Source organism: Sciurus carolinensis, chromosome 12 (genome assembly GCF_902686445.1).
Source record: "Sciurus carolinensis chromosome 12, mSciCar1.2, whole genome shotgun sequence".
In the NCBI taxonomy this organism is placed as follows: domain Eukaryota; kingdom Metazoa; phylum Chordata; class Mammalia; order Rodentia; family Sciuridae; genus Sciurus; species Sciurus carolinensis.
In genome coordinates, this window is record NC_062224.1 from 30151718 (window position 1) to 30172017 (window position 20300).

Here is a 20300-nt window from a genome sequence, read left to right on the forward strand (position 1 = left end):
CAAGTCAATCATCTATTTATGTAAGACAAAAAGCTATCTATCTTGTTAAAAGAATGCTGATGATTAGAATTTTAATGCTTTAGTGTTTTGTTGTTTTATTAATTTGTAAAGTTATGAATGCTTATAGTTGCTTTGTCCCTTAAAAATGTTTATCATAGTCACATATGGACCTTAAGAATATTCTACATTTGCCCATAAATAAAAAATGGTTTCTCAACAACAGAGTCACAAAGTTGTGATTATTTTAAATGTCTGTGTGTATAATTCAAGTGAAATGAAAAATCTTCAATGTGAAGACCATTGTTGTAAATGCATTTGCAGTATACACACACATCTATCTATATCTAGTTACTTGTATTTCCTTATTTGATCCTGGGTCACCTTTTGAGAGATTTTTTTAAATGTATTTTTATTGTAAACAAATGGGATACATGATGTTTCTGTTTGTACATGGAGTAACAGCATGCCATTTGTGTAATTATACATATACATAGGGTAATGAGGTTTGATTCATTCTGTTATTTTTTCATTTCCCCCACCCCTCCCACTCCTCTTTTCCCTCTATACAGTCCCTCCTTTCTCCATTCTTGCCCCCCTCTGACCCCCCATTATGTGTCATCAACAGTTTATCAGTGAGATCATTCATCCTTTTGATTTTTGAGATTGGTTTATCTCACTAATCTTGATATTCTCCAATTTCATCCATTTGCCTGCAAATGCCATAATTTTATTATTCTTTATAGCTAAGTAATATTCCATTGTATATATATATATATACCACAGTTTCTTTATCCATTCATCAATTGAAGGACATCTAGGTTGATTCCACAATCTGGCTATTGTGAATTGAGAAGCTATGAACATTGATGTGGCTGTATCTCTGTATATGCTGATTTTAAGTCCTTTGGGTATAGACCTAGGAGTGGGATAGGTGGGTCAAATGGTGGGTCCATTCCAAGTTTTCTAAGGAATCTCCACTTTGCTTTCCAGAGTGGCTACACTAATTTGCAGTCCCACCAGCAATGTATGAGTGTACCATTTTCCCCACATCCTCTCCAACACTTATTGTTGCTTGTATTCTTGATAATCGCCATTCCAATTGGGGTGAGATGGAATCTTAGTGTAGTTTTGATTTGCATTTCCCTTATTACTAAAGATGGTGAACATTTTTTCATATGTTTGTTGATTGCTTATAGATCTTCTTCTGTGAAGTGTCTGTTCATATCCTTAGCCCATTTGTTGATTGGGTTATTTGTATTCTTCATGTTGAGTTTTCTGAGTTCTTTATATATTCTGGAAATTAGTGCTCTATCTGAAGTATGAGTGGCAAAGATATTCTCCCACTCTGTAGGCTCTCTCTTCACATTGCTAATAGTATCCTTTGCTGAGAGGAAGCGATTTATTTGAATCTATTCTAGTTATTAATTCTTACTTTTTTTTCTTGTGCTATGGGAGTCCTGATAAAGAAGTCTGATCCTAAACCAACAAGTTGAAGATTTGGACCTAATTCTTCTTCTATAAGATGCAGAGTTTCTGGTCTGATTTCAAGGTCCTTGATCCATTGTGAGTTGATTTTTGTGCAGGGTGAAAGATAGGGGTTTAGTTTCATTCTGTTGCATATGGATTTTCAGTTTTCCCAGCACCATTGGTTGAAGAGGCTACCTTTTCTCCATTACATATTTTTGGCACCTTTGTCTAGTATGAGAAAATTGTATATATTTGGGTTTGGGACCATGTCCTCTATTTTGTACCATTGATCTACCTGTCTATTCTGGTGTCAATACCATGCTGTTTTTGTTACTATTGCTTTGTAGTACAGTTGAAGTTCTGGTATTGTGATACCCCCTGTTTCATTCTTCCTTCTAAAGATTGCTTTAGCTATTCTGGGTTTCTTATGCTTCCAGATGAATTTCATGATTGCTTGTTCTATTTCTGTGAGGTACATCATTGGGATTTTAATTGGAATAGCACTGAATCTGTATAGCACTTTTGGTAGTATGGCCATTTTGACAATATTAATTCTGCCTATCCAAGAACATGGGAGATCTTTCCATCTTCTAAGGTCTTCCTGCATTTCTTTCTTCAATGCTTTGTAGTTTTCATTGTAGAGATCTTTTACCTCTTTGGTTAGATTGATTCCCAAATATTTTATTTTATTTTTTTTGAGGTTATTGTAAATGGAGTTGTTTTCCTCATTTCCCTTTCAGCTGTTTCGTCGCTTGCGTATAAAAATGCTTTAGATTTATGTGTGTTGATTTCATAGCCTGCTATATTGATGAATTCATTGATGAGGTCTACAAGTTTTATGGAGGAGGTTCTAGGATCCTCTAAATATACAATCATGTCATCTGCAAATAGTGACACCTTAAGTTCCTCTTTTCCTATTCGTATCCCTTTAATTTCTTTGGTCTGCCTAATTGCTCTGGCTAGAGTTTCGAGGACAATGTTGAATAGAAGTGGTGAAAGAGGACATCCCTGTCTTGTTCCCATTTTTAAAGGGAATGGTTTCAGTTTTTCTCCATTAAGAATGATGTTGGCCATGGGCTTAGCATAAATAGCCTTTACAATGTTCAGGTATGTTCCTACTATCCCTTTTTTTCTAGTGCTTTTTTAGCATGAAGGGGTGTTGTATTTTGTCGAATGTTTTTCTGTATCAATTGAAATAACCATATGATTCTTATCCTTAAGTCTATTGACATGATGGATTACATTTATTGATTTACAGATGTTCAACCATCCTTGCATTCCAGGGATAAACCCCACTTGATCATGGTGCACAATTTTCTTAATATGTTTTTGGATAAAGTTTGCCAATATTTTGTTAAGGATCTTTGCACCTATATTCATCAAGGATATTTGTCTAAAATTTTCTTTCCTTGATGTGTCTTTGCCTGGCTTGGGCATGAGGGTGATATTAGCTTCATAGAATGAATTTGGTAGGGTACCCTCCTTTTCTATTTCCTGGAATACTTTGAAAAGTATTGGAATGAGTTCTTCTTTGAAGGTCTTGTAGAACTCAGCTGAGAATTCATCTGGTCCTGAACTTTTCTTGGATGTTAGGTTTTTAATGGCTTCTTCTATTTCATTGCTTGATATTGATCTGTTTAAATTGTATATGTCCTCCTGGTTCAGTTTGGGAGGAGCATATGTCTCTAGAAATTTGTCCATGTCTTTGGTAGTTTCTACTTTGTTGGAATACAGATTTTCAAAGTAGCTTCTCATTATGTTGTGTATCTCAGTGGTGTCTGTCGTAATATTTCCTTTTTCATCATGAATTTTAGTAAATTGAGATTTCTCTCTCCTCTTTGTTAGTGTGGCTAAGGGTTTGTCTATTTTGTTGTCTTTCTCAAAGAACCAACTTTATCTTTTGTCAATTTTTTGAATAGTTTCTTTTATTTCAATTTCATTGTTTTCAGCTCTGATTTTAATTATTTCCTGTCTCTTACTACTTTTGCTGTTTTTCTGCTCTTCTTTATCTAGGACTTTGAGCTGTAATGTTAGGTCATTTAGTTGTTGACTTTTCATTTGTTTCTGGAATGCACTCCATGCAATGAATTTTCCTCTTAGTACCACTTTCATAGTGTCCCAGAGATTTTGATATGTTGTATCGTCATTCTCATTGACTTCTAAGAATTTTTTTATCTCCTCCCTGATGTTTTTTCTATCCATGTTTCATTCAATATTATTTAGTCTCCAGGTGTTGGAGTAATTTCTGTTTTTTATTTTGTCATTGATTTCTATTCTCAGTCTATTATGATCTGATAGAACACAAGGCAGTATCTCTATTTTTTTGGATTTCCTAAGGGCTGCTTTGTGGCATAACATATGGTCTCTTTTGAGAAGGTTCCATGTGCTGTTGAGAAGAAAGTGAATCCACTCGGTGATGGATGGAATATTCTATATATGTCAATTAAGTCTAGGTTATTGATTGTGTTATTGAGTTCTATGATTTCTTTGGTTGGATTTTGTTTGGAAGATCTATCTAGTAGTGACAATGGTGCATTAAAGTCACCCAGAATTATTGTGTTGTGGTCTATGTGATTCCTGAAATTGAGAAGGATTTGTTTGATGTACAGGGATGCACCATTGTTTGGGGCATAAATATTTACTATCATTCTGTCTTCCTGATTTATGGTTCCCTTAAGCAGAATGAAATGTCCATCTTTATCCCTTCTGACTAACTTTGGCTTCAAGTCCACTTTATCTGATATAAGGAAGGAAACCCCCACTTTTTTTACTGAGTCCATGTGTGTGGTAGGTTTTTTCCCATCCTTTCTTCTTTAGTCTGTGGATGTCTTTTTCTATGAGATGAGTCTCTTGCTGGCAGCATATTGTTGGGTCTTTCTTTTTAATCTCTTCTGGCAGTCTATGTCTTTTGATTGATGAGTTTAGGTCATTAATGTTCAGGGTTATTATTGAGATATGATTTGTATTCCCAGTCATTTGGCTTATTTTTGGTTTTTAAGTTGACTTGGTTTCTCCTTTGAGTGGGTTTTCTTTAAGGTAGTTCCTCCCTTTACTGACCTCCATTGTTGTTTTTCATTTCCTCCTCATGGAATATTTTCTTGAGAACATTCTGTAATGCAGGCTTTCTATTTGTAAATCCTTTTAACTTTTGTTTATCATGGAAGGATTTTATTTCATCTTCAAATCTGAAGGTTAGTTTTGCTGGGTATAGGATTCTTCATTGGCAACCATGTTCGCTCAGAGCTTGAAATATGTTGGTCCAGGCCCTTCTAACTTTTAGAGTCTGGGTTGAGAAGTCGACTGCTATCTGTATTGGTCTCCCCCTATATGTAATCTGATACTTTTCCCTCGCGACCTTCAAAATCCTATCTTTATTTTGAATGTTAGGCCTTTTCATTATAATGTACCTTGTTGTGGATCTGTTGTGGTTTTGTGTATTTGGTGTTCTGTAAGCCTCTTGTATTTGATTTTCCATTTCATCCTTCAGGTTTGGGAAATTTTCTTATATTATTTCATTGAATAGGTTGTTCATTCCTTTGGTTGGTATCTCTGTGCCTTCCTCAATCCCAATAATTCTTAAATTTGTTGTCTTCATGATGTCCCATAGTTCTTGGAGAGTCTTTTCATGATTTTTTACCATCTTCTCTGTTTGGGCATCTTTTTTAACAAGATTAAATATTTTGCCTTCATTGTCTGAGGTTCTGTCTTCCAAGTAGTCTAGTCTTTTGGTGATGCTTTCCATTGAGTTTTTTATTTGGTTTATTGTTTCCTTCATTTCAAGGATTTCCATATTTTTTTTTTTTTTAGAATCTCTATCTCTTTGTTGAAATGATCTTTTGCTTCCTGCAGTTGCTCTTTCAGGTTATTGGTATTATCATTCATTGCCTGCATTTGCTCTCTTATCTCATCTTTTGCTTCATGAATCATCTTAATCATGTATAATCTGAAGTCCTTTTCTGACATTTCTTCTACCACACTGTCATTGGATTCTATTAATAAGAATCTAGATTTGTTGGGATCATTTTCTTCCCTTGTTTTTTTATGTTGTTCATGTATCTTCCCCTCTATCAGTGCACATCTGGGGTATTGCAGATTTCCCCCTATAGGCTTATAGTGACCGTATAGGTTTCCAAAACCCTTTCTTTAAGGGGAGATCAATATTAGCAGTGCCCAATTCAGACACTATGCAATCCTAGACCAAATAGCCTCTGTGAGGACAATAACAAAATTGTCAAAATAAACAGAATGAGTTCAAATATTACCTTCATTAAAATGAACAGATTTGTAATAAGGTCTGCAGTTTCAAATGGAGGACAAAGAGGATGTGGAGGGCTGTAGAATGTGGCTGTTAATGGGATAAGAAAAGAATGTACAGAAGTTCTAGATAATAGAAAGGGTGAGTGTGTAATCCAAAGAAACTGGATGTTAGCATGCAAAAAAGGGAGAAAGAGACTCTGAGGGAACAGGTAAACAAAAGGAAAAGAGAGCAAGAAAAGTAAAGAAACAAAAACTTAAATTTTTTCAATAAGGAGAGAAAAGAAAATCTACAGTATAACAGACATACAGTAATGAAACCTCCCAGAGTTCAGTAACCTGATGCATGAGAGGTACCTGACAATGAGCTTCAAACCTCCAGCAGATGTCTCAGGATGGGTTTTGCCCCACCGAAAGATTGGAGCTCCTGCTTCCAGGATTATCCAAGATGGCCGCTGTGGCTTCCAAATGTGTTGGCAAAAGGGACTGCAGCTCAGGTTGTGGCTGTGGTCAGCAGGAGGTCCCGGAGGTGGGATGCAGTTGGTCAGGGAGGGGTCCTTGATGTCGGGTATATTTGGTGTGGTTGTGGGATCCTGGAGGCCAGTTGCAATCAGTCAGTCTGGGGGCCCAGTGATAGGGTGCAGTCAGTTGATCTGGGGTTCCTGGCAGCAGGGAGCAGTCTGTTGATGTGAGGGCCCCAGAGGCAAGGAGTGATCGGTCTGACTGAGGGATCCTGGAGATGGGACTCAATCAGTCAGGCCAGGGGTCCTACAGGGCCTGGCTATTGTCTCAAAATGGTAGCAGCCACATGTAATCAAACCTGCAGGTACTGTAACAGTGAACTTCCAGGCAACAGCAGGCAGCTGGTGCTCCACTGGAGGTAGGCGATCAGTTTGTTGACTGTTGTCAGATGATTGGGAGGTGAATGTCGTGTGTTGGGTGATTGATAAGTGTAAGGCAGGCGATGGACAGGTGAGAAGTAGGCCAATGGCGGATGATAGGCACCTGACAGTGAGCAATCTGCACTCAAAAAATGTGTTGATATGCTGGAAGACTGCAGGTGATCACAGCAGAAAAATGGGGTAAACAGCAGGGAAGTGATAAGCAGCAAAAACTGCCTCACCAAGAAACAGATATCCTCTGCTTGAAACCAGAGTTAAGGAGTGACAAGGAACCCAGTCTCCCTCTAGTCTGCCATCTCGTATCTCTCTGAGAGATTTTTTATGTCATTAATATTGTGTTGTATTTGTAAAACAATATGGACTAAGGTGGAGAAATTAAAATATATCTGTTTCCCATGCACCAAGATGTTTTTGGTGGAAAACTTTTGGGATTTTTAAAAATTGTTGTAATTGACTGATAATTATTGAACAGGTTTATTTGGTATCAATATATCAATATATGTATATGCTGTGAAATGTCCAAAGCAGGGGATCTTCATCATCACCTTCAGTCATAAAAAAGAATAATACTCTATAATTTGCAACAACATGGATGTATTGGAGGATATTATGTTAAGTGAAATGAGTTAGAGACATGAAGACTAATATTAAATATTCCACTCAGATGTGGAATCTAACAATGCTAACCTCATGGAAGTAGAAACTAGAATAGTTATTAGCAGCAGTTGGGAGCAGGAGGGTGGGGAGAGGTTGGTTAATGGGTGAAATTTTACAGTGATATAGGAGGAATGAGTTCTGGTGCTCTCCAGGCCAGTAAGGTGGCTAGAGTTAACAATAATGTGTTATATATTTCCAAGTATATAGAAAAGAAGATTTTCAATATTCTCACCACAAAGAAAAATCTTTTAAAGTTTTGTTTAAAAGCTAAAGTCGGAATATATGGCAAATACCTCTGTAGAAAATGTGGAATATCAACCATCCTGCAAGGGTCTATTTTATAAACTCAATAGATTGTTGCGAGGAAAACATTATTTTTAAAAGTCACCAGAGGTAAAGAGAGTGTCTTGTCTTCCTCTTTGGGTGGATGGTTTTCTTAATCGTTACTTTCCTGACCCTGGTATGTTAGTGATGTTCATCAGCTTTATAATAGGAAGGGCCTATAAGAATGAAAAGCTTGCCTTCTGGGAGTCATGCCACTTCCTAGCCATTAAACCAGTCACAACCACTGACAAAAGATGCCCAGCTGTTAGCCACAACAGTTTCTCCCTAGTTTGTCATTGATGGTTATATGTTTTTCTTTGCTAAGCTGATGTGTCTTCCATCACATTTCAGAATTTTAAATGATAATACTGGTGTAAGCTCACAAGGAAATAATTATGGCTGATTAACTGCAAGAAGTACTTGTTTCAAAGAAAACAATTTTCATTGACAAATGCTCCCATGGGTGTTTCTTTAAGTATGTGACATTTCATTTTGTGGCTTCATGGATGAAAGAAAATTCACTATTCTCAGGTTAATATAGTTAACATCCATATTACCACCTTGGTGTGTTTATGAGGCATATAGATTCATGTAGGGGACAATTTCACTCAGTATTCTTGCACTATAAAGGCACTTGTAGCTCTCAGTTATGAAATACCAAACCACATGTTATGCAACCAAATAATAACTAAGAACTTAGCTCTTAATCCTGTAAAGCAAAACAAAAATGTTTACAGCTGAAACCTCAATGACATGATGATGGCTTATATTTTTGAAATGGCTTTAATGATACATTACTGCCTTCTCTGAAACCTTTCTTATATTTATATCACTAACTAGGGTGATATGGGTGTGTGTCAAGCAATGGAGTGAGGCTAAGGCCTGAGAAGCAAGGTTAAGGGATCTGGCAGCTGAAAGAAGGTGCAAGGCATGGTTGGAACATTGGCCATCCTTTATTTGGAGGCAGCAATAGTCCCAGGCCAGTCACCCTGCCACCCCATTTCATTTTCATAGGTCATCTTTTAAGTCCAGGCCAAACAAAAAAGGCACAAGGCCAATAGGTTACATAAGTGGGTGAAGCTCAAAAACAAATATTTATGACCTTGAGTACACATGCTGAATCAGAGTGTTTCTGACCTTGACTACACACTGATCATAACATAGCTGATTCATAACCTTGGTTACACACTGAAAACATGACATGGGCATGCTTCTGGCCTTGGTGAGGAAGCCTAACTATAACCATATTGGGCCTACAGAAACAGTATTTTTCAAATGTATCTTCAGAGAATTGAGAGGTATTGTCAAATGGCATATTTTTAGTATAGTAAAAAGAGGAATAGTACTCATGAACTGCCCAAGGATGTATGTATTAAGAACTGTTTTTAGGGATTAATTTGGACTAGATAAAATGAAGAAAAAATGGATGACTTGCTGCTTGTTTGAGAAAAGGAGTCTAATCCTAGAAGGAAGGGTTGGGAAGAGCCTGAAAAGAGGCTTAAAAAGATAGCAAAAACCAAAAATGCTTATCATTTCTATGTAAAGGAGGAGGATGTACTGATGAGTAATGCAGAAATATCAGTATAATTACTAAACTGCTCAACTTCATAAAGTTTATATATTTTAATTTTTAAATGGTGGAATACAAATCAAAAAAGTTTATTATAATAGCAAAGAAAATCAGGAAGAGATTATTATTCCTTTAAATAATATAGACTCACCAGAGAAGAGTTCAACCCAACCTCTTCTGATCTTGGTGCCTAATGAAATAATAAGATGACCCTCTGTTCTTTCTGGCTTGCAGAGGATTTGGTGATTATCCTCTGGAAGAGGAAGACATTATCTGGGCCCTCAACAATACTTTTTGCATAATGTTACTAAAAGATCAAACCAATAGTATTAACAAATGAGCTAATTGCAGGATTGGATACATAATTTAAGGATTCCAGTGTTAGATAAAAATGAAGGGGCTTTTGTTCCACATGACTAACATTTCAAAATTGTGACATAATATTAAACTGCATATGGAATTAGTATAAACTTGGTACCCTGTGCTAATGCAAAAGTTTCCTACGTATAAATCTGATGTGCTAATAAAAATCCAAAAATTAGTTATTGAAATTGTATCCAAAAACCAATATAGCTTATGATAAAAAATAAAATCAACATATAAGTAGAATACATTTAATCTTTTGAAATTAAAGAGTATGGTTATCAATAACCAATAAAACAAAGAAGGCACACAGGAAAGTAGATATTTAATGGAGTGGTAATATATATGCATGTGTGTGCATTTGTATCTTAGTAAAGTTTGCAAGATATAGCTAAATCATAGTCATTGTGGAAATATACAGCCTTAAAGGAATGTCTTTGAAAGTATGAATGTAAGGAAAAACTGAAAAACAATGATTTAATGTTATATCTTAAATGTTTAGAAAAATAAAAGCAAATTAACTTATCAAACAAGCAAATAATAAAAATGAGATGAAATTCATCTGACATTCAATAGGTAAAAACAAATAATCTCTAAATTTGCAATTTCACAAAATTAATATACTGATTATTGATCAGTAAAAAAAGGAGAAACAAGAAATTAACATTACTAGCAACAAAAATATCACTGCAGATTCTATAAAAATAAAATTATGAAAAATAAATTTGGATACATAAACATTATGGTAAATATTGATAGTGATTTATAAATATTTACCAAAACTGATAGGCAATCTTGGTAATCATCATTAAAGTAAATTTAATTTGTTATTAAAATTGCTTCACCCCCTAAATAAAACTTCAGGTTAATGTTATTACACTGATAAAATCTAAAAAATATACAAGCAAGATACTGTATAAAGCCATCATTAAAAGAAAAAGACAAAAAAATCTCAATTAGAATAAGATATCATATAAAAGACATTTATAAAAGGAAAAATTACAATCTGTCTCTCAATAACTGTCAGGAAAGCCCTTAATACTTTAGAAAATTGACTATAAAGACTAAAACTTTTAGTGGATAATATGTTAGATTCCATTTATAATCATATATATTTTCATAGCTTTGACAAGTTTTTTTCTTTAAAGAAAATGAAAACATGGAGGACTTATTGTACTTGTAATCAAAATTTATCATAAAGTTATTGAAATGAAGGCAACTTTTTATTGATACAACAAAAGATGAGGTCAATAAAACATTATAATTAATTCTGAAACACATCATGTGTTCAATCACTTCACTTATAAGAGAGGTGACATTGCCTGTCGTAGGATTGCAAAAAGATGAGAGCTGCAATATATGATGTTTCTTCATTTAAATTCAGTTAAATTAGATGAAAGATATGAATCAAAATAAATGACATCTGACAACTACCTTACACCATGAACCAATAATCAATAGGCATTATAGTCTTCAGTGTGATAAGTAAAAAGAAATTGTAAAAGTTACCTTCAAGAACTTGAGGTAGGGGAAACTTCTGTGGAGACATAAAATTCAATCCAGAGAAGTTTAAAAATTTTTAAACTTGTTGAAAAAGCATCAGATTAAATATAGGGGGAGATCAATACAGATAGCAGTCGACTTCTCAACCCAGACTCTAAAAGTTAGAAGGGCCTGGACCAACAAATTTCAAGCTCTGAATGAACATGGTTGCCAACCAAGAATCCTATACCCAGCAAAACTAACCTTCAGATTTGAAGATGAAATAAAATCCTTCCATGATAAACAAAAGTTAAAAGAATTTACAAATAGGAAGCCTGCATTACAGAATGTTCTCAAGAAAATATTCCAAGAGGAGGAAATGAAAAACAACAATGTAGGTCAGTAAAGGAAGGAACTACCTTAAAGAAAACCCACTCAAAGGAGAAACCAAGTCAACTTAAAAACCAAAAATAAGCCAAATGACTGGGAATACAAATCATATCTCAATAATAATTCTAAATGTTAATGTTCTAGACTCATCAATCAAAAGACATAGACTGCCAGAAGAGATTAAAAAGAAAGACCCAACAATATGCTGCCAGCAAGAGACTCATCTCATAGAAAAAGACATCCACAGACTAAAGAAGAAAGGATGGGAAAAAACCTACCACACACATGGACTCAGTAAAAAAAGTGGGGGTTTCCTTCCTTATATCAGATAAAGTGGACTTGAAGCCAAAGTTAGTCAGAAGGGATAAAGATGGACATTTCATTCTGCTTAAGGGAACCATAAATCAGGAAGACAGAATGATAGTAAATATTTATGCCCCAAACAATGGTGCATCCCTGTACATCAAACAAATCCTTTTCAATTTCAGGAATCACATAGACCACAACACAATAATTCTGGGTGACTTTAATGCACCATTGTCACCACTAGATAGATCTTCCAAACAAAATCCAACCAAAGAAACCATAGAACTCAATAACACAATTACCTAGACTTAATAGACATATATAGAATACTCCATCCATCAACGAGTGGATTCACTTTCTTCTCAACAGCACATGGAACCTTCTCGAAAATAGACCATATGTTATGCCACAAAGCAGCCCTTAGGAAACGCAAAAAAATAGAGATACTGCCTGTGTTCTATCAGATCATAATGGACTGAGAGTAGAAATCAATGACAAAATAAAAAAAGAGAAATTACTCCAACACCTGGAGACTAAATAATATGCTAGTGAATGAAACATGGATAACAAAAAACATCAGTGAGGAGATTAAAAATTCTTAGAGGTCAGTGAGAATGACGATACAACATATCAAAATCTCTGGGACACTATGAAAGCGGTACTAAGAGGAAAATTCATTGCATGGAGTGCATTCCAGAAATGAATGAAAAGTCAACAACTAAATGAGCTAACATTACATCTCAAAGCCCTAGAAAAAGAAGAACAGAATAACAGCAAAAATAGTAAGAGACAGGAAATAATTAAAATCAGAACTGAAATCAATGAAATTGAAACAAAAGAAACTATTCAAAAAATTGACAAAAGATAAAGTTGGTTCTTTGAGAAAGTCAACAAAATAGACAAACCCTTAGCCACACTAACAAAGAGAAGAAGAGCGAGGACTCAAATTACTAAAATACATGATGCAAAAGGAAATATCACGACAGACACCACTGAGATCCACAACATAATGAGAAGCTACTTTGAAAATCTGTATTCCAACAAAGTAGAAACTACCAAAGATATCGACAAATTTCTATGCTCCTCCCAAACTGAACCAGGAGGACATATACAATTTAAACAGATCAATATCAAGCAATGAAATAGAAGAAGCCATTAAAAACCTAACATCCAAGAAAAGCCCAGGACCAGACGGAATTCTCAGCTGAGTTCTACAAGACCTTCAAAGAAGAACTCATTCCAATACTTTTCAAAGTATTCCAGGAAATAGAAAAGGAGGGTACCCTACCAAATTCATTCTATGAAGCTAATATCACTCTCATACCCCAAACCAGGCAAAGACACATCAAGGAAAGAAAATTTTAGACAAATATCCTTGATGAATATAGATGCAAAGATCCTTAACAAAATATTGGCAAACTTTATCCAAAAACATATTAAGAAAATTGTGCACCACGATCAAGTGGAGTTTATCCCTGAAATGCAAGGATGGTTCAACATTTGTAAATCAATAAATGTAATCCATCATGTCAATAGACTTAAGGATAAGAATCATATGGTTATTTCAATTGACACAGAAAAAGTGTTCGACAAAACACAACACCTCTTCATGCTAAAAACACTAGAAAAAATAGAGATAGTAGGAACATACCTGAACATTGTAAAGGCTATTTATGCTAAGCCCATGGCCAACATCATTCTTAATGGAGAAAAGCTGAAACCATTCCTTTAAAAATGGGAACAAGACAGGGATGTCCTCTTTCACCACTTCTATTCAACATTGTCCTGGAAACTAGCCAGAGCAATTAGGCAGACTAAAGAAATTAAAGGGATACGAATAGGAAAAGAGGAACTTAAGGTGTCACTATTTGCAGATGACATGATTCTATATTTAGAGGATCCAAAAAACTCCTCCAGAAAACTTCTAGACCTCATCAATTAATTCAGCAAAATAGCAGGCTATGAAATCAACACACATAAATCTAAAGCATTTTTATACGCAAGCAACAAAACAGCTGAAAGGGAAATGAGGAAAACAACCCCATTTACAATAGCCTCAAAAAAAAAAAAAATAAAATACTTGGGAATCAATCTAACCAAAGAGGTAAAAGATCTCTACAATGAAAACTACAAAGCACTGAAGAAAGAAATTGAGGAAGACCTTAGAAGATGGAAAGATCTCCCATGTTCTTGGATAGGCAGAATTAATATTGTCAAAATGGCCATACTACCAAAAGTGCTATACAGATTCAATGCTATTCCAATTAAAATCCCAATGATGTACCTCACAGAAATAGAGCAAGCAATCCGGATATTCATCTGGAAGCATAAGAAACCCAGAATAGCTAAAGCAATCCTTAGCAGGAAGAATGAAACAGGGGGTATCACAATACCAGAAATTCGACTATACTACAAAGCAATAGTAACAAAATCAGCAAGGTATTGGCACCAAAATAGACAGGTAGATCAATGGTACAGAATAGAGGACACAGACAAAAACCCAAATATATACAATTTTCTCATACTAGACAAAGGTGCCAAAAATATGTAATGGAGAAAAGGTACCCTCTTCAACCAATGGTGCTGAGAAAACTGGAAATCCATATGCAACAGAATGAAACTAAACCCATATCTTTCACCCTGCACAAAAATCAACTCACAATGGATCAAGGACCTTGAAATCAGACCAGAGACCCTGCATCTTACAGAAGATAAAGTAGGTCCAAATCTTCACCTTGTTAGCTTAGGATCAGACTTCCTTAACAGGACTTCCATAGCACAAGAAATAAAAGCAAGAATCAATAACTGGGATAGATTCAAACTAAATAGCTTCCTCTCAGCAAAGGAAACTATCAGCAATTCTAAGAGAGAGTCTACAGAGTGGAAGAATATCTTTGCCACTCATACTTCAGATAGAGCACTAATTTCCAGAATATATAAAGAACTCAGAAAACTCTACATGAAGAATACAAATAACCCAATCAACAAATGGGCTAAGGATATGAACAGACACTTCACAGAAGAAGATCTACAAGCAATAAACAAACATATGAAAAAATGTTCACCATCTTTAGTAATAGGAGAAATGCAAATCAAAACTACACTAAGATTCCATCTCACCCCAATTAGAATGGCGATTATCAAGAATACAAGCAACAATAGGTGTTGGCGAGGATGTGTGGAGAAAGGTACACTCATACATTGCTGGTGGGGCTGCAAATTAGTGTAGCCATTCTGGAAAGCAGTGTGGAGATTCCTTAGAAAACTTGGAATGGACCCACCATTTGACCCACCTATCCCACTCCTCAGTCTATACCCAAAGGACTTAAAATCAGCATACTACAGAGATACAGCCACATCAATGTTCATAGCTGCTCAATTCACAATAGCCAGACTGTGGAGCCAACCTAGATGCCCTACAATTGATGAATGGATAAAAAAACTGTGATATATATATATATATATATATATATATATATTATATATATTTTATATATATAAAATGGAATATTACTCAGCTATAAAGAATAATATAATTATGGCATTTGCAGGTAAATGGATAAAATTGGAGAATAACATGTTAAGTGAGATAAGCCAATCTCAAAAATCCAAAAGGTGAATGATCTCACTGATAAGCAGATGATGAAACATAATGGGGAGTGGGAGGTGGGCATGAATGGAGGAAGAGGACTGTATAGAGAGAAAAGAGAGGTGGGAGATGTGGGGGGGAAGAAAAAAATAACAGAATGAATCAGACATCATTATTCTATGTAAATGTATGAATATGCAAATGGTATGCTGTTACTCCATGTACAAACAGAAACAACATGTGTCCCATTTGTTTACAGTAAAAATAAATTTAAAAAAACATGTTGTTAGCATACACATAAATTTTCTAAAAATAATTTCTTGTCATGAAAATGAAGATCTGAGTAAAAAGGCAAATCATTGTGTAAAAGTTATTGCAAATACATGAGTCTGACAATGTGTTAGATAGGTATTATATATTCCTACAACTTAATAAAAGAGGGAAAAACAATCTAATAGAAAAAAATTTAGGGCATCTACATAGTGGTGTCATCATATGTGATATACCAATGAGAGAAATAATCATAGAATTCTTAAAGTCACTAAATACCAGTCAAAATTGGAACATCAACAACAAAATGATTAGCAGTATCAGAGCTGGGGATATAGCTCAGTTGATAGAGTGCCTGCCTCGCATGCACAGGGTGCTGGGTTCAATCCCCGGTACTGCCAAAAAAAAAAATAATAATAATAATAAAGATTAACATTATCAAGTACTGGTGGAAATAGTGGAGGTGGAACTTTTGAAACTATCTTATAGTACAAATATAACTTCATGTATTTTGACAAGTTGTTCACCATGGTCTAACATATATCTCAGCATATCCAAATGGTATGATCCAGGAGTTCCACTACTAGGTGTATCCTCAACAAATATGCATACATCTGTTTAGGAAAAGATAGGTACACAAAGTTCACATTAGCCCAATATATGATTGTATATGCATACAATAAAATATACAGCACTAATAATAAGCAAAAGTGAATGAAGTGTGTAAGACACACACACATAATTCAGACAGGCAAAATAATTTCTATATTTGATGACATTTGTTCTATCATTTGATTTGGACATCCTTGACTCCTAATACTTAATCTGAGGCTTCCTCCCAGTCAGTGAGCATGGTTGGCTGCTAGGGCAATCTTTGCTCTGGAGTAACTGCTGAACTGATTGAGATTTTCTTAGAGATGCCCTGCAGTATGAAATCATTTACTTTTCAAGGTGTCAAGTCCTATACTGTATTCTAAAGGCTTTCTTGACTCACCTTCTGCTCATTCTTAACATATTGTACATAGATGCTTCCCAGGTCCCCAAAATCTCTTGTACTTCTCTGCATTAGTCTCTGCCTCCTGAAGGACTGAATGAATACACTAGCTAAACAGTTTTCACAATAACAATTTTTCTATGCTATAATATCACTAATGTAAAAGGAGTATAGAAGTGTCATCTAGTTCATGAAAGAGTTCACAAATTTTAAAAATGTTTAAAAAATATCATGGACTGGAGGTGAGGCTCAGTGACAGAGTGCTTGCCTAACACTCACAAGATCACAAGGCTTTGGGTTCCATTCCCAGTTGTACCAAAAAAAATGTATATATTTATATATATACATACATATATATATATATATATAAAAAACACATATACCTATAAAATATATGTCATGTTCCCTGAAAAATTTTATTTCCATTTTTAACTTTAATTTGTGTACATGTACAAAATAATTTTTAATACAGCACTTATAATAATTGTCTCCACGGTTCTAGTAATGAAATTATTCAAAGAATATTTATATTCATGGTACATTGATATGATTGCAGAAGCATATAAATTTAGTTGTCCTTGACCTAATGAGATCCAAAATGTATAATTTTCATGGAACATTTCCAGTGATCTAGCATGATTAATGCTCACACCGTTTGAATATCACTGGACTGCCCACATGGTTAGTGGTAGCTTATCTTCTATTCCTTGATATTACAAAACCTGATAAATCAGGCAATAGCATCAAAACTTATCTTTCTAGTGCCACCATTAGGAGATTTATTCTTCTATCAGTGTATTTTATGTGTGAGGGAAAAGCTACATCAAATACTCTTCATGGAGGAAGGAAGGACTGTATAGAGGGAAAAGAGGGGTGGGAGGGTTGGGGGGGAGGAAAAAATAACAGAATGAAATAAACAACATTACTCTATGTAAATTTATGATTACACAAATGGTATGCCTTTACTCCATGTACAGAGAAACAACATGTATCCCATTTGTTTACAATTAAAAAAAATACTCTTCATGGAATAGAGTGTAGAAAGGAGCAGAATAGATTACATTTTGGGGGGTGCTTCTTTAATTTTAAAATGTTTCATTACATCAGACTACTGATCTGTTAAATTCTCACTTTTAGCAAGAAAATATTTGTATCAATTTACATTATTTTTTAATTTCTAAATTTAAATGTGACAAATGCATGTAGTATGACATTTATAATATATAACAAATCGTATAGAGAAATTAAATTCATTCATTACCACTGAGAAACAACAAGCATTAATATTTTATTTTATTGCCTTTTATTTTCTGTTTTATGTTTTTTTATTACTTATATGTGTGCTTTGAGCAGGCAAATAGTGTGACCTGATTAATATATTCATATTAGATTAACCTAAAGGGAGCAATAAAAATAGCTAACAACCAAAATAAGAATCTGTTGCTGTAGATAGAACAGGGCAGACATATGTATCAAGAGAATGGTAAAAGTGTGTCTTTTGTGACTGTTTTAAGGATAGAGATGACAACTCTGTTTATGGATTGATTAGACACCTTTCACATGTGACTTAATTTAGTCACCACCTGCCAACTTCTGCTAGCCACCACTGTTTCTCCTACAGCACCCTTTGCCATAACCAATAGTAATTATCATGAACATGGAGGTTATTCATCTCTGGTCTTCCACCTGGATCTTTCCTCTCAATGTTGAAATGTGAGATAGTTGAGGGTCCCTTTCAATTTCCATGCATAAACCATATACGCTTGAAGGGTAGTTAATGCCCTGTGGGTAATATGGGATAGTGAATAACTACTTCTCACTTTCCTTCAACTAGGTGAAATTGCCTGTGACACAGTCATGAAACTTTTTTGGGAAATCAAGCTCAGTTAATTGACAGTAGGCACTTATAATAGTAATTTAGAGATTGATTAGTCACTAGTTTGATAACAACAAAAAGCTGTTTTTGAGATAAGCCAATCTCAAAATCCAAAAATGAAATATCTCACTGATAAGTGGATGATGACACATAATGGGGGGAGGGAGGGGGGGCAAAAATGGAGGAAGAGGGACTGTATAGAGGGAAAAGAGAGGTGGGAGGTGTGGGGGGAAGAAAAAAATAACGGAATGAATCAGATATCATTAGTCTATGTAAATGTATGAATATGCAAATGGTATGCTGTTACTCCATGTACAAACAGAAACAACATATATCCCATTTGTTTACAATAAAAATAAATTTTTTAAAAAGCTGCTTTTTGTTAGTACATTAATGAAAACCCTTGGTGTGCAGTGAGACTAATTACTAATTCCTCCACTTATGTATGATTTTGATGAAATGCTCAGGGAAAGTGAATCATGAGATATACAGTGGCTGTTGACACTTGAATGACACAAAATAATACTAAATATAAAGGTTTTGGGAGTATATTGTCTTTCCAAAATGCATTGAAGTCTAAAGAAAGGAAAGGAAAATTATGAAAAATATCAGTTAACTGATAACATAGTTAAGAATATATTTTAAGAAGGATGATATGCTTATAGATGCAGAGTAGACTGCTGAAAATCAAGCTCAGTATCTATCTCTCAAAGTGTCAGAACTGCAAAAGGAGAAAAATGTTAAATGCTACATATGTTCCATGAAGGGATCCTGACAAGGAAAAGAATTGGGAACTTCACCCACATTTTGTAGACACATCTAAAAAATATGAAATCCTGATATTCTATTGAACCCTTTAAAAACAGATGCAGCCCTATTCTCATAGCTAAAGAAAAATAATTTCTTTTTGCCTAGAGATCATGTCATGACTTCACCTGAGACAGATACCTCACAAGAAGTTGTCTATTTTTCTTAATTTCTAGGCCCCATAACTAATACTTCATTTGTTCTGTTACATAACAAGATTCAAACATTAGACCCACACGGGAAAGGGATTATACTCTATGCTCCAGGAAGAAATCACAAATAAAATCATATGCAAGGCTGGTTAATATGCAGAAACAGGAATGCATATGATGTGAATGTACCTTGAGGATGTGAGACCTAGAGAAGGAGACCTGGACTATGGGACTGAATAAGAGAAAATGCTTTGATGAGAAGACATGAAACCCATACTTGAACTTTCAGTGTCACTGCAAATTTACCTGGAACCTGATCTAATTTTTTGAGATAGGTTTATGAATATTGGACGTACAGTATGCAGTATGTAAAGTGGAGATGGTAGGCCTTCCTCTCATAGTACTGAGAAGGGTGTCAGCAAGCTCAGGAAGGTGAAAACTTTGAATGGCTTAGAAAAGACCTACTAATCTGACATGGGTGATAGGAAGTGAACTGGTGAAGGGGCTGCAATATGTTTGTAAAGCTTGATGAAAGCTGTTCATTGAAGGCCAGAATTCACATGCCTATTATTAACAATATTTAGAATGACAGAGAACAGGCACCAAAGGTTAGTTTTTCAAAATGAAGGACCTAATGTAAGAGACTATCATCCTGATACAATGACTTCCACTATTTGACAGTATCAATTAGACCTCATAGTTCCTAGGATAAAGATAGTCAACTAAGTTTTCAATGATTTTAGTAGTTAAAAATTTAAGAGGTGATTATTACATTGGAAAACTATAGACCCTAATTTCATTTCTTTCATTAGTGTGCAGTTAGAGTACATCACTTGCAGAGGATGAACATAAACCCCTAAAATGCCACTACAGGCATCTATTGTAGATACTTTGAAA